Below are 9,199 nucleotides of genomic sequence, written 5' to 3'. Positions count from 1 at the left end.
AAGTATGCCAGGAAGAAAATGGAGATTAGTGTTCTCTCTCTCTATAGAGGGCAGAACACAAAGCAAAGGGTTGAAACTTTAGAAAAGCAGATATATTTTGCATATCAGAAAAAAACATCCTAACGCATGAGCAATGGAATAAGCTGCCCAGTGAAGTCAGGGAATCTTTCACTGGAGGTATTTCAAGAGACTGAACAGGCATCTTTCCTAGATGGTTTAGGAATCACACATTCTGCATCTGTATGGTACATTGGTATAGAAGACCCATGAGGTCCCTTTCAACCCTATGATTCTATCACAATTTGCACCAAATTGACTTACCCAGGTTCCTAAAGATACCCAGCAGGACAGCCAAGAACAAGTGATTTGGATCTCTTGACAGTGGAAGGGGAGAAGTACGTCAGTAGACCGAAAAACCAACCTGAAAATAAAGTGTTCTTCAGCCTAAGGGTATGTCTTTACAACATAAGGCAGTGCTGTGCATGCTAACTCCTAGTAAACTAGGAGCCAGATGTAAAACTGTGGCTCTCAGTCTTTCTGATTAGCCCATGAATAGCCCCCGACTAATGCAGCAATACTGCTTGTAGTTCCAGAGCTTATATATGCAGAGCTAGCTTAGGATATCTCTTGCACAGCACTGTCTTGCATGTCATAGACATGTTCTAAATCACTGGTCTTCTGCTGACAGGATCCAGAGAAATATGCTAGGTAGTTGCAACCACATCATCTTCACCTCTACCTGCAGTAGTTTTGTCTGGAGAACAGATATGCAGCCCTAGCAGCAGAGAGGGAAGGGCATGTTCCATTGGTGGAGGAAGACAGGCCAGGCCTCACCAGGGTGGGAAGGATCGAGATGACCACCACCAAGAAGAAGCAATGGGTGGTGGTGGTTGGAGGCTCCTTCTGCGGGAGATGGAGGAAGCCATCTGCTGACCTGACCTGTTGTCTTGGGAGGTCTGCTGCTTGCCCAGAGCCCGGATCCAAGATGTCATGGAGGGACTATGAAGGCTCATCCAGCCCTCTCACTACTACCCCATGCTGCTTATCCATGTGGGCACCAATGATATTGCCAGAGGAGACCCTGAGCATATCAAAAGTGACAGCAGGGCTCGGGGTACACGGGTGAGGGGGCCTGGGGCTCAGATTGTGTTCTTGTCAATCTTTCCAATCAAGAAAAAGGGCCCGGGCAGGAGCAGGTGCATCCTGCAGATCAACCCTTGGCTGCATGGGTGGTGTCACCAGCAGGACTTTGGCTTCTTCGACCATGGGATATTTTTCCAGGAAGAAAGATGGCTAGGAAGAGATGATGAAGAGAAGGAAGAGCATCTTTGCAGACAGGCTTGCTAACCTAATGAGGAGGGCTTTAACCTAGGTTCGCCAGGGACGGAGACCAAAGCTCTGAGGTAAGTGGGGAAGTGGGAGACCTGGAGGAACAGCAAGCAGGAGGGGGCAACAGGGGAGGAACTCTCATACTTCCTGAGAAAAGGCCATATGATTGCTCAGAGCTCCAGTATGAAGTTGGGGTTAAGCCTGCTAAGAGTCTCTGAGTTAGGGTCAGAGGGAAAAGCAACAAGGGTGATTTTTATGGTGGGGGTCTGCTATAGACCACCAGACCAGGAGGACGTGGTGGATTAGGCTTTCTTCAAACAGCTAGCAGAAGTTTCCCGATCACAAGCCCTGGTTCTCATGTGGGACTTCAAGCACTCTGACATCTACTGGGAGGGCAATACAGCAGTGCGCAGGCAATCCAGGAAGTTTTTGGAGAGTTTTGGGGACAACTTCCTGGTGCAAGTGCTGGAGTGGCCAGCTAGGGGGTCGTACTCTTCTTGGCCTACTGCTCACAAACAGGAAAGAATTGGTGGGGCATGTAACACCTGCCTGGTGGTGGATGGCAACTTGGGCAGCGGTGACCATGAGATTAGATAGAGTTCAGAATCCTGAGGAAAGCAAGGATGAAGAGCAGCAGAATAAGGACCCTGGACTTCAGAAAAGCAGACTTTGACTTGCTCAGGCAACTTGTGGGCAGGATCCCCTGGGAAGCCAGACTGGGGGGAAGAGGAGTCCAGGAGAGCTGGCTGTACTTGAAAGAAGCCTTATTAAGAGTGCAGGAACAAACCATGCTGATGTGCAGGAAGACGAGCAAGTATGGCAGAAGACTTGTTTGGCTTATTAGGGAACTCTTCAGTAAGGTAAATTACAAAAAGGAAGCTTATGAGAAGTGGAAACTTGGACATATAACCAGGGAAAAATATAAGAGCATTGCTTAGGCATGTAAGGATGAAGTCAGACAAGTCACTTAGGGCTAGGTTTTTAAAAGTGGTCTGTATCTAACTCATTGAGCTCTTGTGCAAATCGGGCTATAAGGGAAAACAGGAAATGCCCTGAAATCCTGACCCCGTATCCACACATGCCTCAGTTTTCCCTGCTATAGTATAGTGGCAATGAGACTGAAATAGAATGGCAGTGTTATAGGGCTATATTGGTAATACATTGGAATAGAAGATCTGGTCATTCTTTCCATCTCTTACTAAAAACTAGTTTTCAAAGATATGATATAGATATTATATAGATAACCTGGTTTTCAAAGAATAATAGAAATTAGTTAGGGTGGTAAAAGGGAAATATAGATTTATGGACAAATAATAAGCTGGTAACATTGCATGACCTCTTGGGGTGAGATCTATTGAGCTATAGAATAGGCTCCTGGGGGAAGGAATGAAAGTCCCTATTGTTTGGTGCATTTTAAACTGGGACAAACATATCTCTGAAAAATGTGTAATGAGAAAATTTTGCACTGCCCCTGCGGGGTGGTCTAGATCAATGGGGCTCACAGTTGGGGCTCTGAGGGCCAGACTAGACCTCGAGGCCCTGCACTGCCTCTGCCTGGTCCCTGCCCAGTTGGGATCAGGCTTCAGGCCTATCTAATATGGAAAGGCGTGCTTAGAAGACATAGATTGGGAAACTGTAATGAAAACAGACACTTGCTCCTGGAACTCTGTGTGGAAATGCAGATGGCAATAACCACCACCCAGTTTCAGCAGAAAAACTGCTACAAGACCACTGTGATGCAGCCCCGCTCTAAACATTGGCACCTGATAGATTACATCTTGGTGCATCAGTGTGATCTTGGGGAATGTCCTGAACACCAGTTATGCCTGGTGCTGACTGCCATACTGACCACCGACTTGTTTGCTCAAAGCTGTCCTTCCACTTCAAGACTCAGCCCAGTCACAGAGGCAACCCCCCAAAGAAATGGTATGTTTCCAAGCTGCAAAACCAATCTTGCCAACAAAAATTTCAAAAAACCCTTCAATCAAAGCTTGAAAGCCAAGTCCATACTGCAGACATCTCACCTGATGGACTCCAGGAACATATAAAGTCAGTAGTCTTGGAGACCACCAAGGAGACAGTTGGGCTCAGTACCAAGAGAAACCAGGACTGGTTTAATGAAAATGACAAAGCCATCCAAGCCCTACTCACAAAAAAAAGAGGACTACTCATCAAGCCCTTCTAGCACAGACAACTAGCTGAAAGGTGGCTTACTGCCAGGCATGTAACACCCTTCAACGGAAATTGCGTGACATCCAAAACAAATGGTGGATGACTCTTGCAGAAAGAATGCAACTGTGTGCTGACAACGGCAACACCAGAAGCTTCTACAAAGCACCTTCCTGATCCAAAGTCCACTGAGGAGCTCTAATAGCCAGACTTTATATATTGACAATGATTTGGTTATGGACCTATGGTTTGAGCACTTTCAAACTCTCTTTAGCACTGAATGCACACTAAATGAGTCTGCCATCAACCGAATTAAGCAACTTCCTGTCATGGAGAAACTAGATAAGCATCCTGCACTGAAAGAAACCTTCACCGCTATCGACCAGATAAAAAGCAACAAAGCCCCTGGAATTGATAGAATTCCACCTGAAGCCCTGAAATAGGGCGGTCCTGCTCTACGCTCCAAACTAGAGAAAATTCCACAGGCACCATATGATGCTGTAATCGTCACCCTGTATAAGAATAAAAGCAACAAGTCAGACTGTTCCAACTATCAAGGGATCACCCTTCTGTGCATCACCAGGAGGATCCTAGCTAGAATCCTCCTCAACAGGCTTGTGCCTGCCATAGCAGAAGAGGTCCTCCCAGACAGCCAGTGTGGCTTCAGAACAAACAGAGGCATGATAGATATGGTACTTGTGCTCAGACAAATACAGGAAAAGTGCCGGGAGCAGAACAAGAGGCTGTACATCACTTTCATCAACCTCACTAAGGCATTTTACACTGTAAGTCAAAACGGCCTCTGAAAGATTCTCGAGAGGCTTGGGTACCCCCCTAAGTTTCTCACCATGGTTAGGCAACTCCATGACAGTCAGCGTGCACAAGTCAAGTACAACAACAGCCTCTTGGGTCCTTTCCTGATCTCCAGTGGAGTTAAGCAAGGCTGTATACTCACTCCTATGTTGTTCACCATTTTCTTCACCATGATGCTGCAGCAAGCATGGGACAATCTTGGGGAAGGTGAGGAAGGTGTCTACATCCACTTCCAGACAGATGGAAACCTCTTCAACTTCAGACAGCTATAGGCTTACAGAAAGCCCTCGCAGCAGCTCATCCAGGAGCTTTTGTTTGCAGATGATTGTGCCCTGGTGGCCCACACCCAACATGATCTGCAGCACATGACTACTTGCTTTGCTACTGCAGCACAACTCTTCAGACTCACCATCAGCCTGAGGAAGACTGAAGTTCTTCATCAGCCAGCTCCATTCCAATTTTATGTCCCACCAAAGATGACTATCGAAGGAACTGAGCTAAATGCTGTCAAGCAGTTCACCTACTTGGGGAATGTTATCTTGTATGATGCCGTGATCAACAAGAAGGTAGACAACAGACTCTCAAAATCCAGTAGTACCTTCAGCAGATTCTTCAGGCGGGTAGGGAACAGTATGGAACCATCACAGCCTACGTGCACAGACCAAAGTTAAGGTGTACAGAGCTGTTGTTATCTCCTCCTGACTGTAAGGCGCTGAGTCATAGGTTTTACATCACCGCCATGTACACTTCCTTGAGTGCTTTCATGAGCGCTGCCTCTGCACCATTCTCAAGATCTGATGGCAGGATCATGTAACCAATGTGGAGGTGCTACAAAGAGCCAATACGACCAGCATCGAGATGTTTCTCCTGCAAACTCAGGCCCAGATGGATGACAACTGCCTACCAAAGGCCATGTTGTATGGGGAGCTAATGACTGGGAAACGTGACAGAGGGGCCCCATGTAAGCGATTCAAGGACACCTGATACTACAGGTCCTTTTCTGCCTGCGGTATTGACCACAAACTGTGGGAAACACAGGCTACAGATTGTGATGCCTGGCATCTCCAAATCAAAAAAGCAACAGCCCTCTTTGAATGTCAGCACAGAGCCAGCACTGAGAAGAGGAGAAGGGGGAAGATACACCCTCATCTAGCACCAATCTCCCATACATGTGTAACCATTGTAGCAGGATTTACCAGTCTGCAATTGGACTGATTAATCACTAGCAGGCCTTCAACCAGTGTGGGCAGTTACCTTCCTAATCTCTTTGTCTGTGAAGAACCATCAAGAATGTCACACGCTCTTTAAGCCAATTTCTACCCTCAAAGGCTCATGCATTCCTCCAATAGCTTCAAAGGGATGTGTGTGCGCATCAAAGGGCTGAATTTTAAAATCTTACTTTAGGTGACACCAAATATTTTCTTGCCCAGCATTTATGTGTATTAAGTCTCATTGTCAGTTTAGAAGAACTGAATTACTGAAGGCTGAGAAGACTTCTGCCTTTTACAGGTTTATAGCCAACCCCAGGAGGTGTTTTCCCAAAGTCATCCCTAACCGAGCTGAAAGCTGATTGACAATCTAGATGAAAATATTTCATGGGCCATTACTTGTAGATAGAAGTCCATAGGATAAAACCATGGAAAGGGTTTGTTTCAGGGGTGGATCCAGGGGGTGCAGTGGCACTTATTTTGACTCATGCTCTACCCAAACTTAAAACCAGCTTCCTGGAAAGGGCGATGTTGGTTACAGCCTTGTTGGTCTAAGGACATAGTTATAACAGAGCACAGGGTGTGCTCTGTTACTCAAAGAGGCATGAGCAGACAGCCAAGCAGCTTTCAGGTGGCTACACTTCCAATTGGGCACAATTACCTGATTGGGAACAGGGCCCAGCTGTTTATAATAAGAACAGGGCTCTGAGAAGTGTAGCCAGCAGTTTGCTGCCAGCAGCCAGACAGAGAGCATCACCTGGTTGGAGCTGCTGCTCATAACATGTTGGAGGTACAGAGCTGAAGCTATGGGGAAGGTGGAGGCTCTTGGTCCTGGAGCATGACCTCAAACAACACCCTGCTAGGGCTGGATGGTGTGGTGGGACTGCTGGTGGGAGGGCAGTTTCCAGGAAATGCCACACCTGTGCCTCCCCAGTGAAGGGCGAGTCGGGGGCACCAAAAAGCCTCACCCCGCTGCCTTGTGGGTTACTCTGTGGAGGGAAAAGGCTAGGGGAGCACACCTTGAAGACAAAGCAAGGGCCCAGGCTCACAGTGAGACCTGAGGCAGGGCCCAGGTCATGTGAAGGGACCTGAAGCAGCGCCCAGGCTCACAGCAAATCCTGAAGTGTATAAAGGAGCTGGGTGAGAGTCCCCAGGGGGATGGGGCCCTAAGCCTATCGGGGAGCTAGGTGTGAAGCTCCTGGGGTAAAGGGGTGCAGGGGATTGAGGCCCAGGGTCAGGCAGGGGATTAAGGCCCCATTAAGGGGGCATGAGGGGATCAAGAGGGTCCTGAGCTGGGCAGAAAACCCAAGGAAAAGGGAGGGTCTGGGACCTCCGATTGATTAAGAGCCCAGTGTGAAGGCATTGGAGTGTGGCTCCCAGTGTGAGGGCATGGGCTTATAGGCTGGGTGTTAGGCCAAACAAGCTAAGGCCAGGTGTTAGACCTTGGATGCCATCTGTGAGGCATGGGACACAGTATAAGGGAAGGTTTGGAGCCGTGTATAGGCCCTTGGTATCAGGGCAGGTAAATGAGAGCCTCCCTCCTTGTTACTAACTTTATATTAGTTTCATCAAAGGCGTGGCAGATGAGACAGGCAGGCAGTTTGCCCTGAGAAGTGGGTGGGCCAACATTCAGACTGGCCCCGGGATGCTCACTTGTTACAGAAGGGCAGTGGCATTTCTAGTCCGGTAGTACTAAGAGTCAATCAACTTCATGGCTCAGTTATCATCTCCCTGATTCCTGTTAATCTCTCTCCACTCCATAGGTGTTAATGACTCTCTATCCTTTTTAATGGCCTTGATGTTTCAATTTTTAGACTAGTCTTTCTTCTGCAATTTTGCTGTCTTATAGCCATTCCTGGTATTGTCTCTTCTATTGTATAGCCCTGCAGACTGTTTTTAGCTTTTGCTAAAAACCTTCACTCAGGTGTGGTAATATTAACTCAGGTATAGAGATGACTGACAGTGAAATATTCAAGGCACTGTCAAGATGCTCAAGAAGGCTAGATTTTGTTTTAGGAATCTGAATAAGAAATATAGATTTAACTATAATGTCTGCAGCACTAGTGATACAATATCCCTTGACTATTTTTTGCCTAGTTTGCTGTATTTTTATTTAACATTTTATATACCCTAGTAATTTAGTGCACATTGCAATGATGATTTTTTTTTTTTGCTTTGATCATAAACTGAAGAGTAGTGTGAGGTCCCTACCATATTAGTAAAACTTCTAGTTTCTCTTTAACTGGAGAAAAATGTGTGTTGTGTGATGACGTGCCACACAGTACCATCTGCACCCCACTTTTTAAAATCTGAGATCTGCCCATGGTTTGTTGGTTGCCTGAAAATGGAAGTCAAGCCTGAAAAAATACTGACTGGGATTTTTCAAAAAAGGACCAAGCAACTAGCCATCCATCTCTTATGTGGACAAGGGGATTTGAGCACCCAGCTCTCTGAGGTTCTTTTTGAAATCTTGGCAGTGGGCATCACCGCTGGAAGTGACATCCTGGGTGACGATGAGGCAGAGGGAAGGGTGATGTCGATTAAAATAGTACTGCTGTTACATGTGCTGCCCTTGCTCTAGGCATTAGTGGACCAGAGGTGTAATAAGGCAGCTGGGCCCCTGGCAGAGCTACATCACACAGAGGTAAAGGCAACTTTCAGCTGCCCAGTACACCCACACAGCGGCAGCTTCCCTGATTGCCCCACCTTCGTTACACTACTGCAGAGGACTCCATTATCCAGGACTATTAATCCGGCACCTTTCTCAAGTGTTACATTAGATTTTAGCTGTCTTACTGCTCACATTCCCCTTAAATCTTTACTGTGCATTACCATTGAGCAACCCACGGCCATAACAAATAGTGCACATAGTAACCAAGGAGAGGTTCTGTCTTACTACAGGCAAGAACACCATGCCACTGGATACCAGCCATTGCATCGTAACTGTAAAATACTTTCCACAGCTGTACAGTGGTACTGAAACACTGGAAAAGAAGAAAATCCTTACTCTCTATATTGGTCCAAGAGGCAAGGATTGTTGTGATATCTTTTATTGGACCAACTGTATAGCTGATACGGCTGTTGGACAAGCTTTTAGCCATCAAGTGTCCTTCTTCAAGGCCATAGATCTCTAGATTGGCTCATTATATTCATATATAGGGGCATTCCCTTGTACTAGGATTGATTCCAATTTCATTTACACTTGAAAAAGATATGATCTGAGTTCTTTTCTTTACACCCCCACAGAGGTTATTCTAGAGAGGAGAATAGGGCCATGTGTATTTAACACATAGGCTTATAAAAGGGTTGCATAATATGGGCATTATCAAATATGAGTCAGCCTTCAGTTTTCCCCTTCAGTAATAGTACATTGGCAAAGATGACAGGCAAAGGCTTTTATTTCATCTGAAGGAAATTATTAGTTATTCATTCCTAACAGCATATGAAATTCCAGTGCTAAAAGTTTCCAGAAGGCAGATGTAAATACACATATACACTTGATTGTCCTGTCATTTATCCAACAGTAAATCTAGAGTAGCAGGGCTGGAATTAATAGAAGTTACAGCACTGTGAAAATCGAATTGAAAGTAAAATTGGACCTAATAACTTCAGCCACTTGAAGATATTCCACTGCAAAAAAGGTTGTACCATAAGAACTCTCAGTCTTGAAAGCTGAAATG

The sequence above is a fragment of the Alligator sinensis genome, unplaced genomic scaffold (assembly GCF_000455745.1).
Source record: "Alligator sinensis unplaced genomic scaffold, ASM45574v1 scaffold301_2, whole genome shotgun sequence".
In the NCBI taxonomy this organism is placed as follows: Eukaryota; Metazoa; Chordata; order Crocodylia; family Alligatoridae; genus Alligator; species Alligator sinensis.
This window is presented reverse-complemented; position numbering follows the sequence as displayed.